Source organism: Protopterus annectens, chromosome 10.part0 (genome assembly GCF_019279795.1).
Source record: "Protopterus annectens isolate FY-2018-M chromosome 10.part0, PAN1.0, whole genome shotgun sequence".
Taxonomy (NCBI): Eukaryota; Metazoa; Chordata; order Ceratodontiformes; family Protopteridae; genus Protopterus; species Protopterus annectens.
This window is the reverse complement of record NC_056744.1, coordinates 1,629,956,294-1,629,971,532: the sequence shown is the minus strand read 5'-3', so window position 1 is coordinate 1,629,971,532 and position 15,239 is coordinate 1,629,956,294. Positions and strand designations below refer to the sequence as shown.

Here is a 15,239-nt window from a genome sequence, read left to right as displayed (position 1 = left end):
CCCACGTACAACTACAGTTAGGGAAAATGGGACAGAGTCAAGTGCAGTACATTATAAAAAACATTTGTAAGGACCAGGAAATAAAGATTCTAAAAAAAGAAAAGGATTTGGTATTTCATTCTTTCAGTCTCCATTTCTAAGTATTTCAAATGGTGAGAGGACAGGGGTTTTGCCTTTACCACAAGTAAAGTACATTTGTGTAAGTAAACCTACCATTACAGTAGATGCTGGAATGATCACTGCTGCAGTAGCCTTAGCTATATGGGTTATATTCTGCCAAGGATATAACAGCTTGCCAGCTTCCAAAGCTTCAGGGCACCTTCCACATGCCCAAACACTCGGGCAGCTTGAGCTGAGCTGACTAAAAGACAGGTTTGGGTGACAAGCCCTTCAGCTCTTTCCTAACAACAGAGAGCGTGGGAGGCTGAGCTTTGAAAGGACAATGCTAGGAAGAACCAAAAATAATCACATCCTGCCATAAACAACACACCAAAAAACAAGGAGGGTGGGTGGGAGAGACTGGCTATTGCAGCAATGATCACTTAGACAGCTACTGTTATGGTAAGTTTACTTATTCAACTTTACTATGTTCACCATATTGATCACTGCCACAGTAGCCTTAGTTTTATGAGTAGATTGCCCTAATGTACTACATTTGGGAGGTGGAAGGAGAAGAGTCCAGGAGCCCATGAAGAATGGTCCTTGCAAACCCTGATCTAAACGTAGAGAAGGAGTCGAGCTTATAGTGCTTTCTAAAAGTATATACAGAGGATCAGTAGCAGCTTCTAGAATGCTTCTATAATCCATCCCTTTCCAAAAAGCCATAAATAGATGAAGCGAAGGACATAGTAGAGTGGGCTTTGACCCTGCCTGGAATAGTTTTGTTGTAGCGAGGATAACATTAGGCAATAGTCATAGGCAATCATTTGAAAATAGTCTGTTTTGACATAGATTGTCTTTTTCTTTTCTTTTTTTTTTTTTTTACTTTCACAAAAAATGAATAATTGATCCAAAGATTTGAAAGATTCACTTCTATTAAGATAGTACCTGAGTTGTCTGTGGACATCCAAAATACGGAGTATCCTTTCTCCCTCATTTTTGGATTCAGGAAAGAAAACTGGGAGATGGATATTTTGGCTTAAAGTAAACTCGGATAATACTTTAGGCATAAAAGGATTAGTTCTCAAAGAAAACCTGTTCCTGTGGAAAATGAGATAGTAGTGTTGACTCACCATAAGAGCTTGCAACTCATAGATCTTTCTTGCAGAGGACAGAGCAATCCATAAAACTTTTTGTGTTATAAACCTCAGGTCAGCCAGGTTTGCTAGTTCAAATGGAGCAAGTTTTAGTGTCTCAAATGCAAAATTAAGATCACAAGGAGTGGCCACCATTTTCCTTGGAAGCCTCTTATGCCAAACCCCTTTCAAAAACATTTTGACATGAGACTGCATTGAAAGAGGAGGATCCATGCGCAGACATGTTGAAATGGCCAATAAGTGAACCTTGACAGAGGAGTAAGAAAGGCCACAGGATAGTAACTCACACAATATTTTAAAACCAGAGAACAACTAGCCCTGAATGGATGCTGATTATGTTGTTGGAACCAACTAGAAAAACTTTTCCATTTGCTAATATATGATTTTCTAGTAACTGGCTTTCTTGCCTCCATTAGTACCTGCTGTACATCCTCATTAAACAGGTGCCTAAAGGGAATTAAGACCCAAAAATCCAGGCAATCAGTTCAAAATGATTGGTGTCAAAGTCTATTAAACATCCCTATTCTTATTTGAGTAGATCCAGTCCATGAAGAAACTTGTGGTAATTGCCCCTGGCCATTTCGAAAACAAGGGAGAGCCACTGTTGCCTAGACCAGAAGGGAGTCACCACAATGATCTTGTTGTATTCCTTTTGAATCTTCAGAAGTACCCTGGATATTAGTGGAAAGGGTGGAAAAGCATACAGGAACACTCCTGTCCAAGGAAAAGGCATCCATCTTCCAGGCCTTCTTACATGAAGTCCTGGAACAGAATCTTGCAAGTTGACTGTTCAGAAAGGAGGCAAATAGCTCTACTTCAGGAAATCCCCAAGGACGGATCAAATCTTGGAAGACTCCTTATCTAGTTTCAATTTATGTGGGTCTGTCCTTGTCCTGTTCAGCTTGTCTGCCACACAGTTTTGCTGGAATGGAATGTAGGATGCATATAGAGTTAGACTGTGCTGTTAAGCTATATTTCAAGCTAACATTGCTAGTCTGCAGAGGTGGTATGACCTGGTCCCCCTTGCTTGCTCATGTACCACATGAGTGTGGCATTGTCAGTAACAACTTGAAGACGTCCTGGGGACCAAAGATAATTCAGAGAGTTGAGTGCCTTGATCAGGGGAAGTATCTCTTTTATATCTATGTTCTTCTATCTATCCTTGGTGTGATACACAGCTTCCACTTTTATCCATCTTGAAACTGTTTCCAAAGCAAAGTCTGAGGCATCTGTGGTGACTGGCTGCTTTGAAATAGGGTGGGAGAAGGGGAGATCTGGATTTAGGGATATCAGTTGTCTCTAACAAGTGATTTCCTTTATGACAAAACTCAGCACTGGGACTTAAAAAGACAAGGGATGCTGGTGCTGGGACCAAGGAGACTTCAAATACACTATATCATTCTCATGTGGTCTTGCCTTGGGTTTCATGAAAATCACAGATGCCATGAAACCCAGAATCTTGAGGTATTCCCTCACTGTGACTGAAGCTTGAGTGGAAAACCCTAGAAATAAATCTAGGTATAGATCTATTTTTTCCTGTGGAAGAAAAGCTCTTTGAACTGTTGTGTCTAGTTGACATCCCAGAAACATAATCATGTGTGAAGGAGTCAAGAAAGACTTTTGAATATTCTCTTAAGCAATCTTTCACCCAAGAGAGAGAGATTCCTGACACTGAAAAAAATATAAGCAGGTCATCTAAATATAGAAAAAAAGGGATACCCTGTAATCTGCAATGAGCTATAACTGGAGCTAGACACTGTGAACACTCTTGGTGCAGTGTGTAGTCCAAAAGGTAAGGCAGAAACTGATAATGTAATTCAGACACACAAAACATTAAGAAATCTCTGAATTCTGGATGATTAGGAATGCGATAACCATCTTTTAAATGTAATGTTGCAAGGAAACTTAAATGAGGAAGAAGTACAGGTTGTGAAGAGACATCATTTTGAATTTTATCACTATCACAAACAGGTTTCAGAAATAAAGATCCAGAAATGGTCTCCAAACATTTTATTTCTTTGGTGCTAAAAATATCCTTGATTAAAACTTGTTTCCCACCTTGCAAGGGAGAGCTGGTTCTATCACTCCCTGAAACAACATGTGATGAAGGACAGGTGGAAACAGAAGTGTCTGGTCTTGTCTGGGGATGAGGAATTACCCATTGAAAAGGAAGAATTTCCTCCCACTGCCATCTGTCACTTTGATGAATGATTGTCAGTACCCATTTGACTGAAACTATCTGTTGCCAAAGTGAAAAGTGGAGATTCAGACTTTCAGAAAGCAAAACATGGACTGCCATGGGGCAGGGGGGTCTCTTATATAGTCATTTTGACTTACTAGACTGTCCTTGGTTTTGGGAGTTTCCAGAATTTATCTTCTTGGAACCACACTTGCCATTTCTTCTTTAATGTTTGTTTACCTGCATTTTGTTAAGCATGTTTATTTTGTTTCTTACTTCTTAGAGAATTATTTGAAAAACTTGAAAAATGAGGACTGAAAAATCTTTCAGATCCCTTGTATCAGTTTACCCTTTTCATCATACTTTTGATCACCTCTGTAGAAGAGGAGCCAAAAACAAAATCTCTGTCCAAATGAGAATTTAAAATCCATTTTTGAACATCATCTGGGAGGTTCTGAGAATACAGCCAGGCAAATGTCGTCAAAACAGTACCAGTGGCCATACCCTGGAAGAAGTATCAACAGCTTTATATGCACACACTGTAAACAATGAGTTGTGACATTAACAAAAGAAAAAAATTAAATTACTTAAAGCAAATTTTCCCCTTAAGAAGAAACTGCAAATAAAACATTCCTCGTACTTTCACAATTAGTCAGAACAAACCTTAACATATGAGCCTGACAGTTCAGAATTATGAAAATCAAACTTGCAGAAGTATACACTTTTTCCTACAATCATTCCGTTCTTATCAGAAAGAGTAGGATCGGAATTACCTAAATGTTTAGGAGTAGAGAGATTAACTAAAACTATAGCTGTTGAGTCAGATTTGAGAAGAGTGTATGAAAGCTTAAAAGACAGAACTTTATACATCCTATCTGCATTTTTAGGAACAGTTAGTTGATTGTCAGGAAAACTGCAGACAGTATTATGCACATCCTCCAAAGCTGACAGAACTGGAGGAATATGTGCAGGTTCTGACAATTCCTTCTGTACATGCCATAGTATTTTCTGAAAGACTGAGAAAGCTCAGTGTTCTCCCACCAAAAACACTAACACATTCTCAAAGAAACAGCCCCCCCCCCCCCACACACACACACAAATTCAGAAACTGAGCTCACCTCTGAATCCGGATCAGAAATCTAAGGATAAATCCCTGTATCTGTCCCTTGATCCTCTTATCCAGATTCAGAATCTTGAATTTCTCCAGGAAAGGAGGAATCCTCTTTTTTACCAGAAACTTCTATATAAACATTAATAGCTTGAATGAAAGCCTGAACTAGACCCAGTAAATGACTCCTGTCTAAAAAAATGTGAGGAGGGATAGATACATGCTTAGTTTTCTGTTACTTTTTGACAGAAAAAAATGGGACCAACAGTGTTATTAATGGCAACAGCAGCAGCTTCCCCAGGGATGGGCAAAACATTCTGACAAACCAGGGAAGCCTTCCCTGCTCCCTCTCCCAGGACTGACAAGAGTGGCTGTTCTTCCTTTGCCCAATGAGGGGGACCTCAACAGCTGCAGAGGATGTTGCTAACCCCTGTCCACAGTGGCTGTAGGTACTGCACCAGTAGGTTTTGAGGTAAAAGATTAGTGGTCTGAGGTACAATTAATGGCCGCAGCAGAGTCACCCACCTACATCTAAGGCAAATTGCTAGCCTGCTGTGATGGAAAAAGGCTGGTTGCTTAATTTTCTTCTATTTGTAGCTGGAAGAAGGACGGACTATAGGCCCAACAGATTGTTCCAAGGTCAAGAAAAATTGTGCCTCTTTCTCAGGGAAAACAAGCAGTAATTTAACAAAAACGTCTTTAAAAGTCACTTTTTTCTCAGACAAATAACTGAAAAGCACTTCAAAATACTTTGCCAGTCCCAACAAAGTAAAATAAACACAATTTCTTCACAGAAAAAATGTTTTTCAGTTACTTTAAACAACTTTTTTAAACTGACAAGAAAATGAGCGCTGTCATTTAAAAATACAATACAGTCTCATGACAGTCCATTTAAACTTTAAAACACAAACTCTTAGTTTAGGATAACTTTCCTGAAGAGGAAAGTATTAATAATAAACAAAAATTATTGAATGGAAGATTTTTTCCTAAAGAGAACATTTCTATCCAGTACAGGAGCAGCACAACCTGACCATCGAATTTTGAAAGCCTCAGTGGAGCATACTCTTTGGTGGCAGTAAAGCACTGAAGGGCTTGGTATCCAAACTTGTTTTTAGTCAGCTCAGCTCAAGCTGTCAGTCAGTTTGGGTGTATGAAAGGTGCCCTGAAGCTTTGGAAGCTGACCGGCAGTTATATCCTTGGCAGGATATAACTCATATAGCTAAGGCTACTGCAGCAATGATCTATATGATGAACATCCCAAGTCTGAGAAGTGAATCTAGCTTACAGAAAGTCCAGATGAGGAAGTAAAGAGGAAGGCGGAATTTGTGGGTAAATCACCAATCTCATCTTCCTTAGAAGGTGAAGCTAGTGTCTCCCTATCTGAGTCTAAGGCTGTGCAGCAAAGCAAAAAAAAAAAAAAGGAGAGAGAGAAACAAGGCATTCATTCTATGTTGGCAGAAGAGGGACGTGCAATAATGTGAGTGACCATGGGGCAGATATGAATCCATGGTTAGGGCATAGGTTCATAGGTTGGTACTAGGCTATCAGCCCTAGGGCCTATACAAGCCTAGCCATAACAATTCCCTGGCTATTTCTTCCCACATTATTTACTTCCCTGGACCCCTGTCTAGCGGGGTGACTGACATGATCCCTGGGGTGAATTTCCTTTCTCCCATCCAATCGCCAAGGTTCCTTTTGAAGAGGACCAAAGAGGCACTCTGCTTGACATGTATGGGCAATCTATTCCAGAGTCTGGGGAGTCTCTGGGTCAGGAACCTATCCCTCCAGCATGTTTTTCTGGAGCATATGGCACTGAGGGATTGGGATTTCTTTAAGTGTAGCATGTCCAACAGCTCTGGGTTTGACATGGCCTTGTATGTTAAGCAAAGATCGCCTCTGAGTAGACGATATGCGACAGAGTATAGCTGGAGTTTTTTAAGGCGGTCAGCGTAGGGCATCTGCTTTAGGCCTGTGATTCTTTTAGTGAGGTATTTCTGTGGCCTTTCCAGTTGTTGCAGATGTCTTGAGAGGTACATACCAAACGGGGCATTGTATTCTATAATGGGTCTAATGAGGGATGAGTACAGTGGGACAATGACCTTCTTTTTTCTGGATGAAAAGCCCTTAGTGATGAGGTGTGCTGCATAGAAGGATTTCCTGACTGTTGTGGCGATGTGGTTATCGAAGGTGAGACCACTGTCCACCTGTGTCCCTAAGTATCTTATCAAACTTTCGGTATTTAGTGTACTGCCACCTATATGGTAATTCACGGATACATGTTTTTTCCCAAAGGGGATAACTTTACATTTCTTGGCATTGAGCTTGAGCCCATGGCTCTGGCACCAAGCATCTGTTTCTGTAAGGCCCTTTTGTAGAGTATCCACATCATTTGGGGATTCAGTAATGGCTCCCAGTTTGCAGTCATCTGCAAACTTTGTTATCCAGAGTCTCTTAGTGTTGGCCTGTACTTCAGAGAAGTAGATGCGAAACAAGAGTGGTCCCAGGACTTGAACCCTGAAGTACTCCACTTGTCACTTGTCTGGAACTGGATTTGGAGTCGGCTACTTTTACAGTGTGGGTTCTATCAGTAAGCCAGTTAGCAACCCATTGGGTGACGTAGGGATTAATGCCCAGCTTAGTAAGTTTATCTATGATTCCAGAGTGGGGGATGGTGTCAAAGGCCTTGGCAAGGTCTAGATAGGCTGTGTGGACCACCTTACCCTTGTCCATGGCTCTGGAGACTGATTCGAAGAAGTCAATCAAGTTCAGGAGACAAGATTGGCCCTTCACGAACCCAAACTGGGTGGGGTCCAGTGTTTGAAGGTTGCCAATGTCTTTGTTTATAAGTTCCATGATAATACGCTCCATGGCCTTGCAGATAAGGCTTGTCAGACTGATGGGACGGTAGTTTCCGGGATCCAAGGTGGATCCCCCCTTGTGGAGTGGGATAACTGTAGCTGTTCGCCACTCAGTGGGCACGAAACCTGAGGTGAGGCTATGATTAAACATGGCACTTAGGTGAGGTGCCAGTTCATATTGTAGTTCATGTAGTACACAGCCCAGGATGTCATCTGGTCCCATGGATGCTGTATTCTTAGCTTTGGAGAGTGCGTTTTTTACCTGTGTGGCCATTATTACTGGAATTTGGCAATCTTCCGGTATTGAGATGGGCCATTTAGGGGATGAGAGGGGGGTGAATTTGGCACTGAATCGATCTGCCAGGATATTGGCAATATCCTTGGGATCAGTATATTTAATGCCATTCTGTTTTAGATCAGAGCAGATCTCAGCATTGCCATTTAGATTCTTGACATAGTTATAGAATGCCTTGTTGTTGTCTTTGGAATCTTTGGCAATTTTATTTTCTTAACTAGCTTTGGAGGATTTTATGAGGGATCTCAATTTCTTACTGAGGCTGGTAAGGAAGTTTTTTGCATCCTGGGATTTTCCTCTTTTCTGCAACAGTTTCTTCCTTTTGTTGTAAAGTTTGTTTATGGCAGGGGACCACCAGATTGGCTTCTTTTTTTTTGGATGAGAGCATCTTGGTTCTATTTCGGATGGCACGATTTATGCATGAGTGGATGTTCTCATACAGTGCCTTAGTGTAGGATTCAGCAGTTGGACTTTCAGCTCCCGTCTGCATGGGTGTCATGAAGTTTGTCACTTCTGACTTGAGTAGCATGAAGTTGGCTTTGGAGAAGTTTTTTATGGAGGTTTCCTTACTGGGAGGTGGGGGTGGGATGTGGATGTTAAGGGTGATTAGCTTATGGTCTGACGTGACTAACGAGGGGGTGACCATAGTTGTGGAGCATCGATTTCCCATGTTGGTAATGACCAGGTCTAGGATATTGGAGCCCCTGGTGGGACTATGGATTAGTTGATCCAGGGCATTGGAATTTATGAATTCCAAGAACCGTTGGGCAAAGGTGTTGGTACATGAGTAGCTTTCCCAGTTAATGGCAGGGTAGTTAAAATCACCCAGTATTAGGGTGTTTGGTTCTATCTTAATATTTTCCAGTATGTTTAGAAAGGTGTAGTGAGAATCTTGGGGTATGGTGGGGGATCTGTAGCAAGCTACAATTTGGATTGCAGTCTTACCTAGTATTAGTTGCACCTGGAGAATTTCAGACGCATTGTGTTGGGCAATTAGCCTGGTGGTGTGAATATCCTTGGTGAATATTGACACTCCTCCACCTTTAGTGTTTCGGTCCTGCTTTGGTGGCCGAAAGTGTGGTAAGAGTTGTAGCCTGGTATTGCAGCGGTGCTCTCTGGAGCCTTGAACCAGGTCTCAGTTACTGCACAGATATCGATGTTCTCCATTTTTAGGAGTGCCTCGACAGAGTGCATTTTGAGGTTTAGACTTCTAGCATTGAGTAGCATTACCTTCATATTTTGCATGCTTGTACCTGTTAAGGTGGTGGTTTTGTTCTTTGAACTTTGCCTAAAAAAGCCACTATGGGGTGGCAAGAGCCTTAGCCAGTAACCTGAATCCCAGAGGCGACAGGTGCAGACCATCTCTGGCAAAGCATCGTGGTCTGTCAATCATGTTGTCCCAGGCAGACAGATACTGGATCCCCTTTGAATGACACCAGAAGCTTAGCCAATTGTTGAAGTCAATCATTTTGTCCTTATATTGTGGTATCATTCTGGGCAAAGGCAGGATGCTACTCAGGGCTAGGGTCATACCTGCCTGGGCCACATGATCCGAGAGCTCTTCCATGTCTCTTTTCATGTAGTCCAGGGAGGTACGTCTCAAGTCATTCACTCCAACATGGACAATGACACGAGTCATATTTGTACTTGTTGTGGAGTGACTTGAGTGCATGCGTTATGTGGCGGATCCTGGCACCCGACAGGCAGCTGACTGTAATTTTCTCCTTGTTCAACTGGTGAGAGGGACATCAGTGTGCCGGACTATAGAGTCACCTATGACTAAAGTGTTAGGTACATTGTCTTGCCTTAGGGGCTGTTGCTGGGTGGCATACAGGTGTTTTGAACTATATTGCTTATTTTATTTATTTATTTATTTTATTTTACATTTGTTTACCGGGCTAGTCTAGCTGGATATATGTCCATTTTCAGTAGAGGCCCGGGGAGAAAAGCTCCACACATAACAAAATAAGGCAGACAGAACAAGTTGTTAATAAAGACATACAGTAAAACAGAAATATAAATCAACTCGTTAATAATATCAAGATACATTTTAGAATTCAAACAGTATAAACTCAAATCCAATATTCAGATGGTTTAAAAGCAATCTTTCTCTTATAAAGGTTATGCAAAGGAATTAGTCATATAGATAAGAGTTAAGGCTCAGAAGGGAAGAGAAGTAAAAGGAATATGAAGAGTAATATATTGGGGAAGAGGCAGGAGGCAAGAAGAGAAGAGAGGAATGGAAGGAAGACAGGCAAGAAGAGGTGGGAGAGAGGTAGATGTAGGTCAGAGCACAGAACGACATTAAGGGAAAAGAAATCAGGGTGGATGCTAGTTTTAAGCAGTAAAGAGGGGTTAAAGGTATAGAGAGGGTGGGGAGAGAGAAGTTAGCCTGTTATTATATTATACTAGGAAAAATATTGCTTATTATACTATGCTGGATCTATTTACAGTCACCCAGCTGTCACCACTTTGGGAGGATGAGGGACTGATGGTGGGTAGTGCAACAGTTTCCTTGGGTCCTGCTGTCATCCCAAAAAGGGGTGGAAAATTATTAACTATATTAACATACATTAAACTGTAATAACTGATGGCCAGTTAAACAATATTGAAGGTGAAAGAACTGAATGGTAGATGACCAAATAAAATTAATAGACTGTAATAATTAACCCCAGCATTATAAAACACATAGAAAAGCAAATCTGCAACATGCACTTAACAGATAACATGGTACACTACAAACAAATCTAGCTGAGACAGAAAAGTGTGTATCAGCTATGCTCCAAAATGAATGAAATATGGCAATGACCTTTGAAATTTGCCTACTTATAATATTAGACAGAACCTTCCCCCAACTCACACACACTTACAATCTTCAGTTTCTTTGATCATTTCCTGAGTGTCTTCAGTGGTTTTCAGATACTGCTGTTAAAAAGCTAAATGGAGTAAAGACAATTTGCACCATTGTGTTCTCATTACAAATGTGCATCCAGTAATGGAAGGAATGTCATTTACCAGAAAAACATGCTCAGTCTCAGAAGCAGCTGTGACTTATTAATTTTATCACCAAGATTTGTTTTCAGCACAGTTGAATTGATTCATTTTTCAGTTTCTAACACCCCCCCCAAATGGGAACACTAACTATATTGCTACTACTGTGTAGAACATCAGACTTTCACACTGCAAAGAATTCATGAATTTTGGGAATGATTGCATCCATAGAAGCACTGGATTTAGCCTTTGCTAAGGCCCTCATTTGTTAGCAGGTAGTATAGCCCAGAGGGTTAAGGCTGTGACCTGCAAAATTAGTACTATCCAGTTGTTTTGGGCTTGATTCTCTCAGTCTACTCTTTCACACTGTGCAAAAGTGAGCTGAGCAAGCCACTTAACCAGACAGTGCATCTAGATTGCTTCTTTAAAAGCACCTGTTGGGCTTACCTTTTTAACAACTCAGTAATAACAGTTTGTCTGTTTTTCTTCAGCAACTTGCACCTCAGCCAACCACTCAATGGGAATGGCAAAGCATTTATGTAATATTAGACTTTCACTCTCCGATTCGTGTACTTAACTGTGATCTGGGCACAAAGCATACATTCTGGTTTTAACTGTATCAGTGAGAGAGTAATTTATGTTGTGGGGAAGGATCTACTTTCCTTTAAGCAGGAATGTTTTTGCCCATTTCAGCAGAAGATATTTCATTTGTTTCATGTTGAGAGAAGATATATTGTTATGCCCAAGTATGTCCACTGATGTCTGTAGGATCTCCTCAACATTTTATTTGGAGGTATCTGCAACCCCTAAAAGTAAGGCTGATACTGTGAAAAATAATTTTATCACAAGACATATTACTGACTTGAAGATTCAGGCATTTGAAGTGTTTCTCCCTGATGAAACAGGGTCGAACTGAGTTTATCTGAAGACTGAAAAGTTGGTTTACTGCTGGCTGGAATGGCACATGGTCTGCACATGCTTAAAATGCTGTTTAAGTTGTCATTGTCGTTTTACACATGATTGCTCACAGCTGTATAAGCTTTCTTCTTTTTATATCTATAGTACTATGGTATTTGTCTTGGAAATTTCTCTAGTACAGTGATGGCAAATTTGCAAAATGCCCTTACTTGACTCTAATGGTGTGTCACCTCCCCCCCCAAATGTAAATGGAATAAAATGAGGGTGAATTATTATACATTTTCTGAAGTAAAATAAGTCTATAAATCTAATTATTGTTATGATTAAGTGTAAAAAGTCACCAGTTTTAGGAGGGATTAAGCAGGATAGTTGATAGAAATGTATGACTTCCGCGGTGGTGCAGCAGTAGCGTTGTTGCCTCACAGCAAGAGGTTCTCCCATTCGATTCTCAGCTGGAGTGCGGGGAGTGCCTTCTGTGTGGAGTCTGCATGTCCTCCCAGCAGTTGGATGGGCATTCGAAAGACATGCGTAAATGGGCGTGCCTTCGTTGAAGGTTGAACGTCGAGCTGGCACCATTCGTGAAAATCTACTGCCAATCATTAGCGGAACGGAGTTCCGCTGTGGTGACCCCTAACTGGGAAAAGCCAAAAGACAACAACAGTTGATAGGAATGTAAAACAGCACACTCTTAGAAATGCAGACTACTTGCCCTTTGCAGAAGTGTAACGGCACGAAGGGAAAACAATGTCAGCACTGCCCTCTGCAGAATCGCGAGACAGTATACTGAAATAGTCTTTGAGGTTAATAACTCCCTTACCTCTGCAGCAGTGTTGCTGAACTCGCTCCTGGCACAAAATAATTCAATGCACTTCACAAAAGCAACGACTGCAAAAGCTGATTTAAAACAAATGCACTCATTTGGAGACTACAGTTGCAGATATCATGGTTGCGCCTTGAAAATGAGCTTCCAGTACAGCAGTTAGAAGTCAGCTGAACTGTGTGGCTGCTGCGAAGGCAGATGGTATGCTAATATGGATGGTGAGAATCCATTTTAATCTCTGGGCGGTGCAGGGTCTCATATTTCTTATATTTTTGTTCATTCGGTTTCTTTGGTAACTCTGGTGTTGGCAAATGCTGGCATGTCACCCAAAACATCTTGGTGTGTCACCTTTGACACGCGTGTCATAGGTTCGCCATCACTGGTCTAGCACCAGACTGAATTTGGACCCAACTTATTTATAGACACTTTCCATTTTTCTCTGTCTAGCACTAGACTGAATTTGGACCCAAATTATTTATAGACAGTTTCCAGTTTTTTTAGCAACTTTAATTTGTGTGCACTGGGTGTCACACCTTTTTATTTGTTGTAGCTTACTGTTTATATTTAAAACACACTTTCAGTATGATCAATATTACTCAACTAAACCACTGCAATTTCATTAAAAAAACAGGGATATGACACCAGTAGTGACTGGATTGTAATTGTGGAAGGTTTGAGACCAATAATTATTGTGGTTATATTTTTAGTCATAATAAATGCTAACTAATTCAAACCATCTATTTGTCACTTGCTTAGTACTATGATAATAATGTTACTTCCTAATGAGTGGTACATGTCTGTGTATATGTGTGTGTATAAAGACACACTCACACACACACATATATATATATATATATATATGTATATATATATATATATATATATATATATATATATATATATATATATATTACATTCAAAACATCAAGACATCAAAGCTTCAAAACAAAAGTATCAAACCTAAAAACATCAAGGAAAACAAAAGCTTGTTTGTACTCCCATACCCCCTGAAAATTGTATATACCAGTTCCGAGATCAAACAAACAGCATTGAATATTTGACTGATGAACATTCAGTGTTTTTTCCTTTGACTACATAAATGACTCTGATGTATACACATATATATGTGTGTGTATACAAAAAAAAAAAAATATATATATATATATATATATATATATATTTTTGGGGGCAGACTTGAACCTCATCCCTAGACATAATTGGGCCTGTGACTCACTGTATGCTTATAGTTTTTCACCCTTCTAAACTCTGCATCTCAGAAAACAATGTGAGAAAGTCCTCCTCTTTCCAATGTTGATTAGTTGTCTGGATACTAGGTCTGAATGTCTGTGAGGGATTGAAGGCAATGACTGAAGTAGACATACTTCACATGTTTGGGATTTTCTGTATGCAGTCTCAACAACTTCTCTAAATGACCATCTGCATTGCTGTTGTAAGCAGAACTTGAACCCCCTCCTGCACAAGAGAATTAGTACTTGCTTGTTATATATTTAGAGTCCATGTGCCTGGAACAAGCTTTCAGCATTTGTTACAGGGTGAGCCTATAGCACCCTACTCCCCAGCTGAGGAGGGAAAGGTAGTCAGAGAGTCTAAGTTCAGTAGTGGACATGTATAGTAAATATCATAAGGGCAAAGCCCCTCTAATTAATGACCTTGATAACATTTTTGGGAACTACTGACATCATATGTGGAAATGTGCAAGAGAGTAGTGTCTCATCCAGTAAGCACCATTATTTGCCATTTGCCCTTTGCCCATTGAACGTTCCACTGGAAATGATGTCACAGCATCCTGGGCCTACACCAGCTATAGTGTTATATCCACAATGTATTGGCATTGTACATTGAGTCAAAATGTAGCCATTTTCTACCTGGCCATACAAAAGTGTCTCTGGGTATGGTACTGAATTATTCCTGTCCTGTGCATAGTGAATGTGGACATGTTCAGACATGTCTAACCTTTTGTTTTTTTCACCCCAAAAAGAGGATATAGTATAGGTAGTGGAGGTGTTGGAGATGTTTAAACAGGTGATTATAAAATGTGTGCCAAATGAATTCACTGAGTTTCATGTGTTGATGTCAGGTAAGCGTTCCCCATTGTACCCACTGATCCACTGTGGTATTTTTTTAAACAGTGACTAAACACTGATTTTTTTTTTTCCTATGCAGGGTTAATTAGATTACATACACTTATGCTCGTCTGTACATCGTTTTATAGTGAGTTTCTGTGTAAAATATTAACATGCCTCAGCTTGAACATCTGCTGTAATTGTCACAAACTATAATTTTATTCTCAGAAATAGATAGCTCTTAATACATAAGAATACACTAACATCTCTAAAATAACCTTGCTCATAAAATATAGCTTTAGTTTCAGAAATATATTGCTTTTAATATATATTAAACAAACACAGGCTCTTGTCAAAACCATTATCTGATTACCTACCTTATGGCTTCTATAGATGAAGATATATGAATGGGATTCTGCAGTGTATAAGTGCCTCTGTATTGTTTCATAACATCCTGAAAAAAATAAGAGAGAAAGACAGTTGTCTGATGAAGAGACAGTCTAAAGATTTTATTTTGAAAAACTAAGCTTGAATTTCTATGAAAAATGTTAGTGTTTGTTAAATCAGGCAGTACGGCTGCCAGAAATCAGTGTAAAATATCATTTAATTCTCAGAAAGGTGAGGAATTTAATATACAAAAAATCAGATATTAAACTTGTCAAAACATTGTTATGTCTCTACTAATAGATAGAATATTCTGATTTCACTCGTCAGACTGAGTTTCTGTAAT

The 15,239-nt window shown here is 40.0% G+C and overlaps 1 protein-coding gene across 1 annotated transcript in view; it reads right to left on the bottom strand.

Moving 5' to 3' along the window:
* CDIPT (CDP-diacylglycerol--inositol 3-phosphatidyltransferase) overlaps window positions 1–14,963 on the bottom strand; it is a 455,350-nt gene extending 440,387 nt beyond the window's left edge. The window contains exon 1 of the mRNA XM_044086333.1: window positions 14,887–14,963. The gene's annotated coding sequence lies outside the window, so the exon portion shown is untranslated. The remainder of the gene's footprint in view (window positions 1–14,886) is intronic.
* Window positions 14,964–15,239: the final 276 nt, after the last annotated feature.